This window comes from Triturus cristatus, chromosome 7 (genome assembly GCF_964204655.1).
Source record: "Triturus cristatus chromosome 7, aTriCri1.1, whole genome shotgun sequence".
In the NCBI taxonomy this organism is placed as follows: Eukaryota; Metazoa; Chordata; class Amphibia; order Caudata; family Salamandridae; genus Triturus; species Triturus cristatus.
This window is the reverse complement of record NC_140590.1, coordinates 447,403,100-447,421,751: the sequence shown is the minus strand read 5'-3', so window position 1 is coordinate 447,421,751 and position 18,652 is coordinate 447,403,100. Positions and strand designations below refer to the sequence as shown.

Genomic DNA, 18,652 nt, shown 5'->3' with positions numbered 1-18,652 from the left:
TAGCCCTTTACTGAGAACCTTATGTTCATCATTAGTCAATACATGGTTGGACAAGTTCATAATAGGGTCCTTGATGGTGCTCACCAGCGATAGACTCGGCGTCTCGTTTGAATTTCCCCATGCTGTTCCTGGGGGAAATGTACTTGTTTCTGGGCAGGGGTCATTCCTTGGGGTAGGCCTCGGCCCCATCCTTGTTGTAGGTGGCCGCGTCCCCGGCCTCTGTTCCAGTTCCAGTTCGTATTCCTTCCTCTTGGTGGTCGCCATTGTCTGTCCTCTAAAAAAGAAGGACCCGATGGTGGATAATATGCCGTGTCCTGGCCTTGGTAGTTAACACTACTACCTGCTTGTTCACTGTCGCTTCCAGTGGATCCTGTCGATTCAGAAAAAGTTGTGAAACGACGGGTACCTCTGAATCCACCCCTTCCTCTATTGAAAAAACGACCTTGTTGATCCTGTTTGTAGTAGTCGTCGTGTAAATATGGGTAGGTCAACTTCTTGTCATAGACACGTACGTCTTTGGAGAGTTTGTCGAGCTTCTTTGCTTGAGTATTAATATCGAATTCTTTGATTGTTTTCTCAAGGCGCTCCAAGGCTTCTTTGGCGTTCGTTAAAGCGTTGTCAGTAGAGATATCGCGTTTAAGATCTGCGATTTCTTTCATAAGTTTCTCGACCTGTTCAAGGGCTGTTTCTACCCCCAGCACCATCCAGTGCCGCGAGCAGTTATTGGCAACAAAACTGAAGCCCTCCTTGAACTTGGGCTGATCCACAAAGATCGCAGGTTCGTTCTTGACTTGTAATCCTACCGGGATGACATTAGCCTGTAAGTATTTGGTCAGGACGTGTCCGTGTAATCTTGTACGGATTAGCTTTTTCTCCAGTCTTTCCAATTTGTTAATCTTCTCGTTGAGAGACACATCTATGTTGGGAGTGTTGGAGGTTATGAAAAGGTTAGTGGGGTCCTGAATGAGATTGGCGATGTACTCCTCAGTATATGATAAAGTTTCACTTGCCGTCATAATGTGAGAAAATAAATTAAATGAGCTAAAAGCAAAAACCCTCGCAGGAAAACCTGCACTAGGATATGTTATGTTTCAATGGGGTAACCCGATAGACCACTGGACTCGGGTGTATAGATTGGTATATGAAAAAACAGTCACAGTGGAGCAGTTTATCTTAATAAAAACACAAGTATGTGAGTATACACTTAAATCGAGTTATGACAACACCTTATTGAGATACACAAATGACCTCATTTAAGATTAAATAAGATGCAATACCACGGGGGCCCCCATGGTTGAACATTTTTCAGCATTTAATCACCCCCCTGAATCGATGAAATGGCTAGTTCTGGAGGCCATCACTCTGGGTATCAGGGGAGGCGACCTGGGAGCAATCCTCAACACTCGTGAATGTAAATGGATGGACAGGTTTGACTCTGTCCTCAATGGCCTTAACGAACTTGACGCTACGTATGCACAATTATCCCTGTTGAATAACACCTAGCCTAAAATATGGGGTAATCTTGACCATCCATAATCATTTGCTGCATGACACATTTTTTCCGCCCCTGGAACCTACTATTGCCTTGATTCCCTTTCAAAATCTGAACTACACTCTATCTAGACATATATTGTTATCTTGTTGAGGGCGATTTATCTCTGCTTCAGAATGTAAGCTGCTTTTGCAGTCAGGTCACTACCTCGTTGCATACATTTTAAATAGGATACGTTAATGCTTGCCTCTATTTTATATGCTGCTCTATGATTTGTTTTTCATGTTCATGGTTTCCAAGCTGACGTACATTTGACTAAGTGGCTTTACCTATTTTTTGCATTAACGCACAACGCTGAAAATATTATGCTTCAATGTTGTAAACAAGAAACTTAGAGTGTAAGCTGTAACACAGCAGTTTCAATTGACACATTTAAGTGCCCTTCGCGCGCCTTTGAACGCTGTCTGTCGATCACGGGTTAACACTTTCAGTTTTGCAGCATCTGAGCTTTCAGCTGCGTTGTTACAGACACACCCCCTGCCCCGGTCCAATGGGCTCGTCACGTGCCTCTTGCTGACGTACTTGTTTTCGTCAGTTACTTAATGAGCGACCTGACACTTCCCAGGGTTAGCTGTCAGATGTTGTCGACGCTACCTGGGAGGTATGTCATGCCGCGGAGCAAGCGCGCGTCTTCCAAGAGATTGCAATTCACCGCGCTTCTCACTTTCTTTTTGCTCCACTAAGAGATTAAAAGCTGCCCCTCTTCACCTCTCCATTTGCTATTCTTCCGTTGTTGGCCACATCGTAGGTGGGTTGAGTTATAATAAGAACCATATGTAATTAGTTTCCATGCTTTAGAGCCGTTAGGCGGTTTTATATATTTTTTCAAGTTTTGATTTTGTGAAACGCTGCGAGCTTAATCTCTCATCTTCGCCTGCCTCATACTTATTGTCCGGGCTTTCAGAGGTTGGGGCTTGTTACGTGTTAAGTCCATAACACGCTGGATGTTCTTCTTAAATTTAGCGGATTCATATCCTCCAAACCCCGCAGCGCTGCCCATAGTTACCCTTGATGTCCCCTCACGGTGACTCCCTTTTTAGACATTTTTAGATACATTTGCCCCCATAGTTTTCCCGTCACTTGTGTGGGTCCTTTGATGTTTGTACCTTATTTGGTTTTGGTACATCTTCAAACTAAGTGGTGATTTGAAATTCAATTTCTTTACCCCCCCAGCGTTGGTTACTTTTGAACCACTGCCCACTGTGATTCATCACATACCGACAAGAATATTGCCATCAATAGCACCGGTTGTTCAACATTGAATGGTGAGTAATACACCATCTTGCTTTGGCCAACAGGCCCCAATTGAGACCTCATACAGATGTACAATCTCCCCTTGTTCCGTCTTTTTGTTTTTGTTTTGTTTTAGGAGCCGTTCGGGCCCACTCCACAAATAATCCAGCATGAGTTTTCCTTGCTGTTGCTGGTAAATATCATCTTATTTCTACCTCATGACAATTAATGATCCTAGAGACACACCGTATTAATACTACTCATTATCTCTAGGTGTAAGTCCTTCTTCCCTACCCCCCGCTGGTCCTGAAGAAGACCCCGCTTCCAAGATTTCCTAATTGCTGGCTCGATTAGGGGTCGAAACGTCGACGACTTTTCCCTTTGTTTAATACACAAGACTGACAGTGATTGTACAACTGCTTTTCTTGCTAATGTTATTGCATTTGTGTTATTGCCATTCGAGTGGCAGGTTAGGTCTTCAAATTCATTTTGGATGTTCTAAAACACACGACCTTCCCCTTCACTTTGTCTGCACTTATCCCGATTTATGTTGCACTTTTCACTTCACTTACACCCGTAGTAATTGAAAATGATGATTGTGACATGCATTTGTCTATTTAATAGGTTGAAATGTTGACCCTTTTCTATGCTGAATATGATTAAATGAGGTCATTTGTGTATCTCAATAAGGTGTTGTCATAACTCGATTTAAGTGTATACTCACATACTTGTGTTTTTATTAAGATAAACTGCTCCACTGTGACTGTTTTTTCATATACCACCCTTTCAGTGCACAGCTGAGATCCCCTGGCCTGAGAGCTCCTGAGTGTATCAGAGGGGATCCCCTTCCATGTACTTTGGAGGATGACCCCCCTCAACTTTCGTTATGCCACTCCCATAATGGTGAATTTCCTCAAAGCCATTAATCATGGTCATCAGCTATTAGTTGACTGAAAGTGTCACTCATAATATATGGCATTTTGCAATTGCTTTGAAGTACGTAAAGTATTTCATTGGTGCAGTAGTGAGATAAGTAAACATTGGGAGGGGGGGGATATTTTTTCTCCAAAATATGCTTATTCGAATGCAGTGTTTGCAGAAAATCTATGGTAGCTTAACATAGCTACGCATTATAGATGTTAGTATTGTCCAGCTTGATGGGAATCACTTTATCCTGCTAGAGTCCAGACCTGTAGAATGCCAGGTAGGCAGATAAAGTCACATTAACTTATTACATTATATCAGTCCCATAAGAAGTCAAAACACCAACACCATAAGGAACTGAATTTCATTGACTTATTTAATGTTTCATAAAATACCAGCTCTGTTAGAAGCAGATGTTCTGAAATAACCTAGGTGGCGCGCTTTGCATGTGTGGCCATTTAACTTTTTCCAGTTTTCAGAGAGAACAGACTATCTAGTATGTCTCAAATTAAATATTGAACCTTTTCTTCCTACTCTCTGCCTTCCTGGCCTGCTATAAATATACTTGCAGGTTGAATTACAGCATAAGGTTACGTTTACTTTATTACTTTTAAATAGATGGAAGCCACTAAATAATTGAACATATAACGATGATGTTTGTGTGCTGACATGCCTCTAGTGACCTGAGTGAGTGTGTGCCTTTCAGTATGTTTCCTGTGTGTGCATGTCCACTTATGATGTTGGCAAACGTGCCGATATATGAGTTGTCTTTGTGTGCTTGTAGCGTTGATTATCTGTACCTTATGTAACAGGGGTCTTCAAACTAGGGGCGGGCCCCCCTAGGGGGGCCTCAAGTGATCCCAGGCGGGTCGGCAGGCTCTGGCCAAACAAAACATTATGCTGATAACAGTGCTTTGTTTTAAGTTGGGAGGAAAGATAAGCGGCAGTGCTGCCGCTCTGTAAAGGGACATCACTAGCTTCTTTTGCCATTTATATCCTAGCTGAGAAAAATGGTAACAGAATTTAGCTGTAAGGTTTAAATGTGTCTAGTGTTGAAATAGGTTGAGCCATATTTAAACATTTCCAGTTTAATAAAAATAAATGTGGAAAATCTCAGGGGGGCCTGATGAATTTTTTTTCTTTACTGGGAGGGTTACAGCATTAAAAATCTGGAAGACCACTGCTATACAACAGTCAGGCCTATTAACTTTGCCAGTGATTTTTATTTAGCACTTGATCATTAGTGTGTCCTAAAAATGCTGTAATGCCAGATGTTGCTTTAAGTCAACTACGGGGTACTCGGCTTCATTCAGTTAGTAAAAATGAAAGCCTGTATTACCTTTTATGAATTTAATAACATGCTTTCCTTGACTAATTATGGCCAAAAGGCCTGGTCCTTCTCTGTCTTTTATGGACGTTTCTGTCACTCGTTCCAACACACATAAAACAATCACTGGCAATGTCAACCAGTCTGGCTTCAAAGGAATGTTGTATGGTAATGTAAAGCAAAGGAATAGATATGCATTTGTGTGGAAAGAAAGGACTGTATGATGTAGGTCAGCGTTTCCCAAACTGTGGTCCGCGGACCCCCAGGGGTCCGTGACACATTCCCAGGGGGTCCGCGAACTGGAGTGCCTTCGAGTCAGCTATTTTTAAATATTACGAAGCATTTAAGCATACAAGCACTGTGAATGACAGCGCAGGGGCGGCGGGACCAAAAAAAATCAGGCCAATCACCATTTCAGCTTAGGCCGGGGAAGCTGAAGGGTGATTGGCTTATTTTTTCATAGACGCGCACGCTCCCACGGCAGTGCGTCTTCCCTCGCGTCTGCAGCCAGCCCAGGAGCATTTTGCCGCCCAATGCCCTGTCTCCGCTTCGCCTCGCTAAATACCTGCATTCCGGCACCTCGGACCACTACTAGAGCACGTGAGTGTTTATTTCTTTATCATTAATTTTAAAAATGTTACATTTACACCTGTTGGGCAAGGCCAGGGGAATTAGGTCGTCGTGTGTAGGCCTGGTGTACCAGTCGCGCAACACCCATTGTACTCCCGTTGTGTGTGTCGGCCCTCAGCCCGGAATGAGACTTCACCCGAGCACTTCAGAGGTATTTAAAAGCCCATTTGCACGTTATTGTGGCCTTACTGTTTCACCCCTTCTAAGAGCCCCGCAGCTGCGCAGGGCTCTTAGAAGGGGTGAAACAATAAGGCATCAATAACGTGCAAATGGGCTTTTAAATACCTCTGAAGTGCTCGGGTGAAGTCTCATTACGGGCTGAGGGGCGACACACACAACGGGAGTACAATGGGTGTTGCGCGACATTTATGTCAGGCCTGGTAATTGCCGGCGGAAAGAAACGCTGCAGCAGGTGCTTCTAATCTAAAAAGCATAAAAAACTTTCAAACACGGACCCAGGAAGCCAGCGGCCGGTGGGCTTTAGGGCAGTGCGACCGGTGCCACCGCACCGGCCGCTGGCTTCCTGGGACCGTGTTTGAAAGTTTATTATGCTTTTTAGATTAGAAGCACCTGCTGCAGCGTTTCTTTCCGCCGGCAATTACCAGGCCTCACATAAATGTCAAGATAACTCCTGTGATTAATTATCTTCCTGGAGAGAGATCAGCATTTTGTGTAGTTGAGGTTTTGACTTCTGTGAAGTTAGTGCAGAGGGTTAATATGCCTGCTGCAAAGAACGTGTGCCAAGTGATTACAGAGTGCGTATGTACAGATCAGCAGGTTACTGCTTTCAAAAGAAACCTCCTTTTATTACTTGCAATTTATAACTTTAAGAAGCATGGAGCGCCAGGGCCGGCTTTAGGGCGGTGCCACCGGTGCCACCTTTCTGGGGGCGCCGTGCTTGAACGTTTATTACGCTTTTGAAGCACCTGCTGCAGCGTTTCTTCCCCCGGCAATTACCAGGCTCACATAAATGTCACAATAACTCCTGTGATTAATTATCGTCTGAGACAGATCAGCATTTTGCATAGTTGAGGTTTTGAAAAAGTGAAGTTAGTGCAGAGAGTTAATATGCCTTCTGCAAAGAACGTGTACCAAGTGATTACAGAGTGCGTATGTACAGATCAGCAGGTTACTGCTTTCAAAAGAAACCTCCTTTTGTTACTTGCAATTTATAACTTAAATTCCTAATATAGAATAGTGAGCTATTGACTTTCATCCCCGAACTGCATACAAACTGCAAAGAATACATTATTAGAAAATTGATTAATGTTGCAAAAAGGATTAATTTGGCAGAAATCGATTCTTATTATTAAAGAGAACTCCCAACTATGCAGTTTCTTTTTCGACTCTGAGTTTGGGCTTCTCCACACCAAGTACTCTTAAACTATACTGCCTACCAGTATGGATGACATGTGACTCCTACACTTTTAGTCTTTTGGCTTATGTAACATTTCCTATACACTGATTTACACACGTATGATTGATTGTCTCTGTGTAATGTGTGTGTGATGCAAAGTGCTCGAACACCCTGCACTGGTATGAGTGGCGCTATATAACTAATTCAATGCATCTGAGAGAGTGTGGTTATGGAGACTTGTCACTGTTAAAGGGTGCTAGTGAGAGACTCCCTGGTGGAGGTGGTCATTGGGGGGGGCGCCAACAAACATTGTCGCACAGGGCGCCACCAGCACTAAAGCCGGCCTGTTTTAATTTTTTGACATTTAAATTGTAAAAATTGCTTGGGGGTCCCCGGACTCCAGCAGTGATTCAGTGGGGGTCCTCAGGAGTCAAGAGTTTGGGAACCACTGATGTAGGTTAAAAGGTCAGGTGACTGGTGCACTGTCAAGCCAGACCTAGAACAAATGTAGGTTAATGATTGCCCTTCTCCTATCTGTGCTACTATCAGAGAAAACCAGCATAAAGTATCTAAGACACTTTAATAGCAATGCAATGTCATTTGTGTGCCCCTAAAATGTTTAAGCTGCTAGATAAATAAACAAAATATATATAAACAAAATGATCGCATGGTGTGTAGAGGGCAAGCACTTTTTTGTGGAAGCACACAATGTCTGCCCAATCAAAACATGTACACCTGGCTCCCAATATGTGGGCAGAGCTAAAGACGCTATAGTGATACACACATACTTGTCTGGTGACAACCGCACTGTCAAGCTTGCCAACAAAAGACTGTGCCTTTGTCTCAAACATAAGTTGTGCGACTGGCATTTAGTCTCCGTGAATTTAAGACTGAGAGACTCCAGTAAAAAGGAGTGAGCTCCAAATAGTCCTCTGCTGAGTTACGACAAACATGGATGAGTCTTTTTGGCAGATTGTCTGACACCGTATGCCCATTTAGGATTTTGAGGTCTGACGCACTCGCTACTGAATCCTCTATGGTTCAAGTGGGGCTGTTGTTGTGGTAAAACTATTTGAGTTTTCAAGCCAGAACTTTGAAAGAACCTTCTGCTGGAAATGACAACAGACCAAGTTCCGGAAGGTCTTGAATATCTGTCTTCTGTTACTCCAAGTGGGTTACTGCTTGGTCTTCCGTTGCCTTCTGTCCCCAAGATTCTGGGTTCTTCAGTTCTTAGGTCTCCCGTTAATCGAGACCTTTTGATTTTTATGAAAATTATATATGTAATATGATTAGTTATTGGAGCTTTTAGTCAACACTCTTCATACACTGGTGTGTTGTCTCATTGCTATTTTTCTTCTGCCCACTACAGCTAACATCATAGGGAAGTAGGTCAGTCCACTTCAGTCATTGAATGACTTCACTGCAAGTGACTACATTTTGCCCTTTCACGAAGAGAGCACATCCTCACACAAAGTGGCCAGAAACTCCTTTGAAAATGTGCCCTCTTTCAGGCCAAAGCAATATTTATGCTCTTACCCATTGTGTTTCTTTTAATTGGCCAGAGCTCAGCATCTTCCCCAAAGAGTGAAGATTTTGAAAAATAAAACAAGCACTGACAAAGCCAAAAGGCTGGCAGCTGATGCTAGATCTATTAGATTTGCTAATTCTGGTTTGTAACAGTAAGTGCTGGGAATAATGGCATATATAAATGAGACATTCCTTTGGCCAACATCTCGCATACAGTATTCTACAGGGTGCGTATTATCCCATTGAGCTGACTAAATGTCTGTAATGTCATTGTTTCAGCAACCCCCCCCCTCTAATATGCATGATGCTTCCCTAACCATTCACGTTTATTATACTGAATCTGTCAGCAGCATAGGCTTCAGAATTGCGTCTACAACAAGACAAAACATGCAGTGCCTAACATTGGAGCCAATTTAGGGGGCTTTGTGGTATTTTTAAGAGCATGCATGAAGCTAGTCTCTTCTAAAGTGCATGAACGATTGGCAAGTTTTCCCTCTTTACAGTTTTGATTTTCTTATCAATCTCTTTTGCCTTTTTCGCCCTTTACATTTTTGTCTAAATCAGAGCAGTATTTTTCTGTACATTTCCCTATGATTAACAATTCGCTAGGATCTGCCACATAGAAAGTCTCCTTTGAACAACGGTCATGCGCAGTCAGGTCCATCTACCACACTATGTATGTCTTTCATAATTTGGTGAAGGGAAGCACCACCAGAAATGTTCAGGGGGCATGGGAAAAGATATCACGCTGCACTCTCCCTATCAACCTCCTAGCAAGTGGTGCAGAGTTAGTGTACCTCTGAGGGCACTTTTAGGGGGGAGTAGAGGGTTCCAATGCAGGTTTTTACTACACTGCCCTGTTAAAGGCTTGCCAGACCACTTGCAGGGAAGAGTTGAAACTGCCGATCTGTCTTTCACTGGTGGGCTTTCTTCTGTTTTTGTGATATAGCGCCTCAGCCCTGTCACCTGCCCTCTTCGTCTCTTGGCAACACCGATTCCTTTAACTAAAAGAATGCTCTTCGGCTTTCGCCCATTCTACCCAGCCATGATCTGCCTCCTGTCACCCTTCAATAAAAGTGACACTACCTTACGTCATGACATCCATCACCCATCTTCATAGCTCCTCCCTTGCTCAATCCCATTATCTTCCCTTCCAGAAACTCCTCAAGGCCTTGCAATTCCAGCAATCAGCTCCATAAACTGGAGCCCCAACCTCTGTCTAGACGCTAGGTCTGGGACGCCCTTGGGTAGTTATGCGCTCTACAAATGCTAAATAAGAATAATAATTTAAACACAATTGGTGCCACCTGGCATCCAGCAGTAGGCCTCTCATCCTTCATGCACCCCTCTAGGACAAGAGTAATGCCCATTGTACTGTCACCTTTACTCCGACTCTTTCTACCATCTGCTCCTCTGAAGGTACCCATGAGACCGGGGCTGAGCCCCATTTCGATGTCCCCATGGAAATAAGGTCCGCCTGGTGGAACATAAGATGGCACTGTCCCCCACCAAAGCAACAGTAGGAGCGTTGGTGTACATTGACACGGGCCACCATCTTCCCACAATGGGAAATAGATGCCACTAGGTGCCAACCTGAGTGACAGCATGGTAGTGGTAAGATTCTGCCTTTCTATACTGAGGCCCAAAGGACATTAATTAAGGGTAGCCAGTTTCTCTCGCGCAACCCATAGGTTCAGGAAATCTTGGCTTCATTCACTGCATTGTTGAAAAAAAACAATCTTTCTCTGGCCACTTCGCATTCTGTCTCTCTCGCTGCACTAGCCTACGGCACTAGGTGCGTCAAACTCTGGACTATCCTTACCAAAAAACGAGCTTTCATGCCTGTTTCACTATTGCTTTTATAAAAGAGCATGGTGTTGCTTTGAACTTAATATATTTTTGTATTTCGCTTTGTTTAGGAAAAACATACGCTTCTATTTAAATAAACAAAAGTACTGTATGCATTTACTGAACCTGAAATTGGGGCGTGAAGCTGGTCTTTACCTCGGGCTGTTAACAGTTTATTTTTCTCTTTCACTGCCATGCCTTTGCAAGGCCATAAACTTCCTCCGAGTGCCTCGTAGGCATCACTTGTACATTTGCCGTCGCTAAGGAACGCGACACTCTAAGCCTATTGTGGAAAGTGGCCTATTAAACTGAGCAGCTGCTGGAGGAAGGTTTCCTTTTCAATGGGATAGGTGCTCCAGCTGCTCTAAAAATGAAATGAACGCAACGCACGCACGCACGCACGCACGCACGCACGCGCGCACCCATTCCCGAGGTCCACACATAATGTTGTAAGAACCTTTAAACATGATCCCGGCTTCTTAATACCATGTTACACTTTAATAATAAGAAAGCTAAATATGGTTCATGGGGACATGGTTAATATTGATGCCGGCAAGGCTTTATACAGTGCACATCTTCTACAGAACATTTACAATGACATTTCTTAGTAGGCAGACACAGGCTATAAGGGCTAGTGAAATAGCTTAGTGGGTAAATGCACCCATTGCTGTATTCAGTGAATATCTGGCAGGGGGCATGTATGAACACCCACAAACCTGCCTTGGTTTTCGAAGACGTTATTGATACTATACCATAAGGACCTTCGGTTTGAAGCAGAAGAAAGCCATTCAATGGTGTCAGCAAGTCTCAAGTGTGGTAGTTGGTTCTCAGATGTTTATGGTGTATGGCAAGTGATAGCTATCTGTCCCTGAAACTCCCTGCACTAGCAGAGCTCACCAGAGCAGGTCAAAATGCCACACATTATTATATGTATTCAGCAGTTTCCTAACTTCTGAGAACTCAGGATCCCAGCAGGGCCAACCCGGCTTTTCATCCTCCCAAAGTCTTTGATAAGAGTGCAATTCAGCATGGCAAATATTAAGTGCTGGAGAATGCCAAATTCTTAAAGCATACATTGTTTTGAAGGTATTACATTTATGTGTTCAAGATTCACTTCAGGCACTCGCATGTCCTGAACCTGTTATCGTAATTATGTGCTTACACCTCTGTTCGCTGTACCTTAATATCAGTAGAGCACACGTCCCTATAGAACTTGAGCATTCGTGGGGCCCTTCCAGAGACACCGAAAAAGAGTTGTCATTTCTGTTTTCCCATCATTTGATATGATCTCGGCTGGAACTTGCACAACTCACTGTTCTTCGTACAGTTCTTGCATTTGAGATCCCCCAGCAAGGCTGGGCTGGCCGTACCAGGCGGTGATACCAAGGGCATGTTTTTCTGCACATGTTTTGCTGCACTGATGCAATATCACCCTCCAGTAACAAAAGCAGCTGGCAAGCAAATCCACTCACTCTCTTTTCCAGCCCCCTGGAAGACAGCCAGCAACCCACACATGCACTAAAGTGTGTCGATTAAAAATGTCAATAAAAAAGTACCACAACGTGCCCACTTTCCACCCTTAGTGGTGAGTTTGCTCACAGGGTCATCAGTCTGTATTAGCTAGTGAAAGGGCTACCAATGAGGGCCCTTGTATACATTAATTTTGTTCTGCATCTCATCCCTCCATCAATTCCTCAACAGTGCCTCTCCTCTTCGGACCTCGTGGTACTCAGGGTTGCCAAGCCCAGAGCCAATCCTGGGCTCGGCGACCACCTGAGCCAATTACTAAAAGCTGCCAGCGGAAACTGGCAGTGCTGGCCTGGAATCATTCTATTTTTTCTGCCCCTGATCTCTCCATCCTTGACAGGCATTGCAGTTACTACCAGGAGTGGTAGGTGCTGACTGAGTGCATTTCTGGGTCTGTGATGCTATTTAAAATGTTAAATTATTCTGATGGTGCCAATAGGCCATATGGGCCACCCCACCACAACGCTCACAGCTTGGGCAGTGTTTTGCAAATTTTTGTGGAATTATAAGAATAGCTTCTTTTATATCTAACAGTTTTTGGGCAACAATAAAAATGGCAAGATAACCCTGGTGATTAATGTTCCTGCTGGGGAGGGTTAGGATTTTTTGTCTAGTGGCAGTCTTGGCTCATCTAAAGAAGCGCAGAGTGTTAACATGCCTGCTGCAAAAAACATCCACCATGCTGATTACAGGACTGTAATTTATGTAGATAGCTCAGGGGGTTACTGCTTCAGCCATAGAGATCATTTTGTTACTTGAAGTTTATACAGTAGCGGTCCGTGGAGGGAGTTCGGTGGGGCAGTGAGGCGGGGCGGGGCGGGGCGGGGGAGGGGCAGGGTGGGGAAATGTAAACACTGGAATATGGATGAACGGAGGTAAGTACACATTTAAATAAATACAACAAATTCCTTTGCGCGCGCTGCATCGCATTTTGCGATGCAGGGTGCGCAAAGGAATACAGGGGTTAGAAGCATGTTTTTGGTGTTGTGTATTTATTTTATACACTGCAGAGAAACAGGAAATATCAAAATCATGTTTGATTTTTTTGGCTATGTTTAGTCTTTCACTGAGAGAAAAAATGTAGGTTTCATAAGAATCTTTCCCAATATGTACCAACACATTTACCCACAGAGAAAGGGTAAAAACCCTTGATACATCAGCCCCCATTTCTTGTGAGTCAGTATTGATAGTAGATGAATTGCCAAATACCCCAGGATTTAAACATTCAATGCAAGGTTTAGTGACAGGTATATGTGAAAAGAGTGCAGTCACAAAGCATCTGGGATACTTGTGAAAACATGACACCAGATGTTTAGAAAACATGGAACGCAGTGTCACTTGGAATGCTGCTGCAAAAAGTTCTTACCAAGTTCAACAAGGATTGGAGTGATATTGTTTGTATTTGCAGTGATTCAGCTACGTATATGAAAAAATTGTGGATGACCTGTCAAAATCGATACCTGAGCTGAAGCACTTCCCTGTAAGAGATCCTTGCCCCTTGTTAGATGGTATGTTGAAAGCATCTTTACAATCTTCAGAGTTAATGAAGAATTCTATTGACTTTTTAGTCTATTCTGGTGCATTGTTTTGTTATTCGTGGAAACTAAAATGAAAATATTTCTCATTTTGTGCATTGTGTGGCATCAAAGAAAGGGTCATCCCAACGGTGTCACTTAGCTGGAGGTTCTCAGTCCTAGAAGCATTGAGTGCTATATTAGCCATGTGTCAACCGTTAACAGAACATTTGCTGAGTGATGATGCCAAAGGCAAGAAATATGAGGATCTTTGGTCACATATTGATAGTGATTTGAAACAAAGTACACTCTACTGCATTCCTACATTTTTACAGAAAAGCATTACTGCTGCAGTGGACATAATAAACAAGCATTGGCATAGCCAATAGGTCTCGCCTTTGGGACCTTATAAGTGTTTAGCCATGCAACAGTTAATCTTGTTGCAGTAAGGATATTGTGCTGGATAACTAAATACTTATAAGGTCCCAAAGGCGAGACCTATTGGCTATGCCAATGCTTGTTCTAATAATCAGCAAGATAACAGTTAATTAAAACTGTATCAGGATCGATTTTCGCAGTTGACTTGCTGTGGTAATGAAGTGACTCATGAGGTTAGACTCACAAAAAAAGTCAAATACGATCACTTTCATGACACAGCGCTGCCAGGCAGCTTCTTGTTCCGCCCCTGTGCTGTAAAATAACCTTTTTCAGTCCCCCATTTTTAACCCCTCGGTTACAACTCAATAAACATTTGTATCGTAGACTGACGAGTGGTCTGAGGCCAGGGCAGCGTGCGGCGTAGGCATCCATGTGAGTGACGGGTGGTCTTGTGGATGCCCTGACGTAATGGAATAACAAACAAGCATTGGCCTGGCCTCAGAGTGCTCATACAAAGGGGCATATATTGTATTTGCATGCACACATTCAACCCAGAATGTGAGCGTTGCCAAATTGGAGTGGGGGTGGTTAGCATAAAGAAGTCGTGTCTGAACTGACTGCATATAGACGATTTAAAATTGAATGTAACAGCATGCTGATTGGTTGTAGTTGTCAAATATAAAATAACCCCTCGCGCATTCTGAAGAAAGCACTTTCCCAGGGCCAGTGATGCGCCAATTAGCCATTGGCTATTATTGAGAGTCAAGTCAACTCTATGCATATTTTAAAGAATTGTTACTGTTGGACTTGGCCCTTCTGGCAGGTTCACCCCTGAACTTTTTTTTGCTTTTTACTGGTGACTTGGTGTAGTGATTTTTGGGTTTCTGCGCACTTTCCCTGTGTCCCAGGGTAAAGTGCGTGCGCGCTCTGAGTGCATGTGGTCTTTTCTGCCTAGGAGGTTGTTTTACCTTTTTAGGTTGATGGTAGGGAGAATGTACTTCCCTGTGTTATGTACGCCCCTAGTGTAGGTATACTTAGGTGGCTAGGTCTAATGCGTTAGACTTGCGAGAAATTGCATAATATGTTTATGCCCCTGTGATGGATGCAGGATAGGTTTTATACCTGATGCTAGTGTGATGACGCTGAGGTCATTATTGCGCCAATAGTTACTGGTTGTATTCTACAGTGCTAATTTGTGTTATGTTCTACATGTACACTTGGTGATTCGTACTAATTCTGACAGTGGGCCATGTGGCCCTGTCCCGTGTACATAATCCCTTGTAAAATCTGCCCGTGCCTGTTGGCACATTGTAGAGTGTGTGTTTTATCTAATGTGTTTTGGTATAATACAAAGGTTATTTTCATATAATACCTTGTGTGGAGTTTCCTTTGTGGTGGGCCTTGGATGTTGTTGCTGGGTGCGCGCGCAAACGCTTTACACATTGCCTCCGGGATAAGCCTGACTGCTCGTGCCAAGCTACCAAGGGGGTGAGCAGGGGTTATCTTTGGCGTGTAACTCCCCAGCCCTGACAAGAGTGGTGGTTTCTGCCTGGCTTTGGCGCAAGCCCTAGCCAACCAGAACTCGCCATTTCTAACATTGGTGATCAGCGGTGGGATTTGGACTTGCGTTTGCGCTGTACCGCAGCATCAACTGGCCGCACTACAAAACTCTGCATTTAGATAGTCACATGGTATAGGGATTATTGTTCTAAGTTTGTTTTTAAATGTCATTTCTGTGGAAGTGTGCTTCTGGATTCACCAGTAAGGGTGGGATCCAGTGGTGGCAGCAGATGTGTGTCCAGTGCATGTATTCCCATTCCCAGTTCCCGGGGTAGTGGTACCTGTGTCACGTGGTGATCAGGTTGAGAAATCAGGGGCGGTAGAAACTTTCTTACCAGTCTTGGGAGGGGTTTGGGGATGAACGTGTAATGCGCTGGATGAATGTGAATGTCCCATTCCCAGTTCCCGGAGTAATAGTACCTGTGTCACGTGGTGGTCAGGTTGAGAAATCAGGGGCGGTAGAAACTGTCTTACTAGTCTGGGGGTGTGTGTATGTGGATGAATGGTGTGAGTTCTCTGAAATAAGGAGCTTGCTGAATACTTTGGTGTGAGTTCTCTGGGATAGAGAGCTTGCTGAATCCTTTGTGAATTGTGTACTCCTGTGTTAAACGCAGACCCCTAGGTTCCCTGTGTGATCTTTTCTCTAGAACGTCTGCCAGAATGGAGCCTGCTTTTGATCCCAGTGATCTAGTTTATTACAGTATGCAGGAGTTGGAAAGGTTCTGTAGGGAGAGAAACATAGGGGTGAGAGAGTCAGACACTGTGTACGAACTGAGGAACCACATGATTGGATGGCAAGCAGGTGAATGGAAACGTGAGCGCAGTGAGGAAGACAGGGCCCGGGCCTCTCACCTGGAGGGTGGTGGGTCTGTGGGGAGCCCTGGAGATTCAGAAGAAGATGACAGTACCTGGACGCCAGTAGAGAGTGAGGACCCCGCTGGACCCTTGCTGGGTCCAGCGTAGGAGATAGCGCCTCATCCCTTTCCCTGTCCCCTGAGCACAGTGGTAGTTTTCTGGATTTCCCAGTGAGGGTGGAGTCCAGTGGTGGCAGCGATATAAAGTGCAGTATAGAGAGTCCCAGTCCCAGTTCCCCGAGTGTGGTACCTTGTTCCCGAGAGGAGGAATGTAGGTTGAAGTTCAGGGGCAGTAAGAAGCTGTCTCACCAGTCTTGGGAGGAGGCTGTGGAGGAATGTCATGATGCCCTGGTGGACTGGCTGGTGTTTAACCCGGAGCAGGATTTGGATGGAGTACTCAATATGATTATCAAAGAGCAGATGCTCAGTAGTTGTTCTCCAGGGTTGCGCCAACACCTGTTGAGGTATAACTCTTTTTGTCCATGGGAACTTGCAGAGGAAGCAGAGCGCTGGGAAAGTGCTAGAGGTCCTCTAGAGTCATTAGTGAGTGATTCCAACAATAGTGGGTCAGAGATCCTCCAGCCCAGCGTGGTGGAGGAGGCTCAGTGTAGCCCAGCTAGGTCCCAGGATAGCGAGGAGGGTGTAGGGGCTTACTGCCTGGCTCAGTGGAGCGGGAGTAAGGGGGTGACCGAGGGTCCCCAGACGCCCGAAACCCTGCCTCAGGACTTGGATGGTTTCATGAGGGAACACCAAGTTGGGGACCTTGGCTGTCCTGTTAGTCCACTTGAGGAAGATCTCTTAGTGAGTAGAGGACCTGGAGCGCCCGTAAACAGGGCTCCTGTGGTTCTGGAGTCTGGCAGTACCGCTCCGGTAGGGAGGGTACAGGAGTCCAGCGTGAGTGATTGGGGGATGAGTTCCCCAGTGGAAAGGCCTGTGGGTCAGGGACTACCCAGTTGGGCTAGGATCCCGTGTAGTGACCAGGGTGACACCACTTCTGTTCTGGGGGATCTCCACGCACTGTCAGGTGGACAGGGGACGGGAGATCAGCGCCAGACAGACAGTGGCTCGACATATGTGTCATTTGATAGCCTCAGGGGGATGGAGTGTAAATCCCCCAAAGTCCTGGAGTGCCAGGCGATTATTCCACCAAAGGTTCTAGGCCGGAGGTTGGAAGGCCAGGTTCGGGATCAGCCTGACCTGAAGGGTGGGACGTCTGTAATCAGCGTCCCGACCGGTTCTTCTTCCAGAGGTACCGCCCCAGTTGGTAGGGAGCAGGGTTCTGGAAGGGGGTGCAGAGGGTGGGAGAGCCCACCTCTGGCCCCGGTACAACCTGAGGGGTTAAACCCTGGGTTGGAATGGCGTTCTAGGTGTACCCCTCGCCAGAGGAGGAGGAACCCTAGGAGAAGAGGTAGGGGGAGGAGAGCCTTCCCTGAGACTCCTGGTCCGCCTGAGGGTGTAGACCCTAGGCTGGAGAACCAGTGGCAGTCTAGTCCTGTCTTGCAGAGAGGAAGAGTGGAGAATGGCCGCTATGTGCCAGGGGTTACTACCCCCCACTCTGTGATTAGGCAAGGACCGGTGGCACCTGGGTGACCTAGGGCCTGATCTTGGCCGCGGACAGCTTGGGAGTACCAGTGGGGTAGCCCAGTTGGTCCGGACAGTGGTTTTAAAAGGAATTCCATGGGTTCACCGTGGCGTAGAACCGGAGGGTGTCCCTGCAGTTGCGGGCCCGCGTCTGTGTTCTATCGCCCCAAGCAGGGAAGTCCATCACGGTGGTGATTGGTCTGCCCTGCGTTTTGGCTGGATGGGGGTTGTGTTGGACTTGGCCCTTCTGGCAGGTTCACCCCTGAACTTTTTTTGCTTTTTACTGGTGACTTGGTGTGGTGATTTTTGGTTTCTGCGCACTTTCCCTGTGTCCCAGGGTAAAGTGCGTGCGCGCTCTGAGTGCATGTGGTCTTTTCTGCCTAGGAGGTTGTTTTACCTTTTTAGGTTGATGGTAGGGAGAATGTACTTCCCTCTGTTATGTACGCCCCTAGTGTAGGTATACTTAGGTGGCTAGGTCTAATGCGTTAGACTTGCGAGAAATTGCATAATATGTTTATGCCCCTGTGATGGATGCAGGATAGGTTTTATACCTGATGCTAGTGTGATGACGCTGAGGGCATTATTGCGCCAATAGTTACTGGTTGTATTCTACAGTGCTAATTTGTGTTATGTTCTACATGTACACTTGGTGATTCGTGCTAATTCTGACAGTGGGCCATGTGGCCCTGTCCCGTGTACATAATCCCTTGTAAATTCTGCCCGTGCCTGTTGGCACATTGTAGAGTGTGTGTTTTATCTAATGTGTTTTGGTATAATACAAAGGTTATTTTCATATAATACCTTGAGTGGAGTTTCCTTTGTGGTGGGCCTTGGGTGTTG

The 18,652-nt window shown here is 45.2% G+C and overlaps 1 protein-coding gene and 1 long non-coding RNA gene across 4 annotated transcripts in view; both read left to right on the top strand.

The window, feature by feature from the left end:
• Positions 1 to 18,652, top strand: part of SHISA6 (shisa family member 6) — a 1,379,883-nt gene that overhangs the window by 994,824 nt on the left and 366,407 nt on the right. The window lies entirely within an intron of this gene.
• LOC146809908 (uncharacterized) lies at positions 2,724 to 3,468 on the top strand. The gene is made up of 3 exons (XR_014966506.1): positions 2,724 to 2,817; positions 2,922 to 2,978; positions 3,059 to 3,468. It is a non-coding gene; the product is annotated as an uncharacterized LOC146809908 (long non-coding RNA).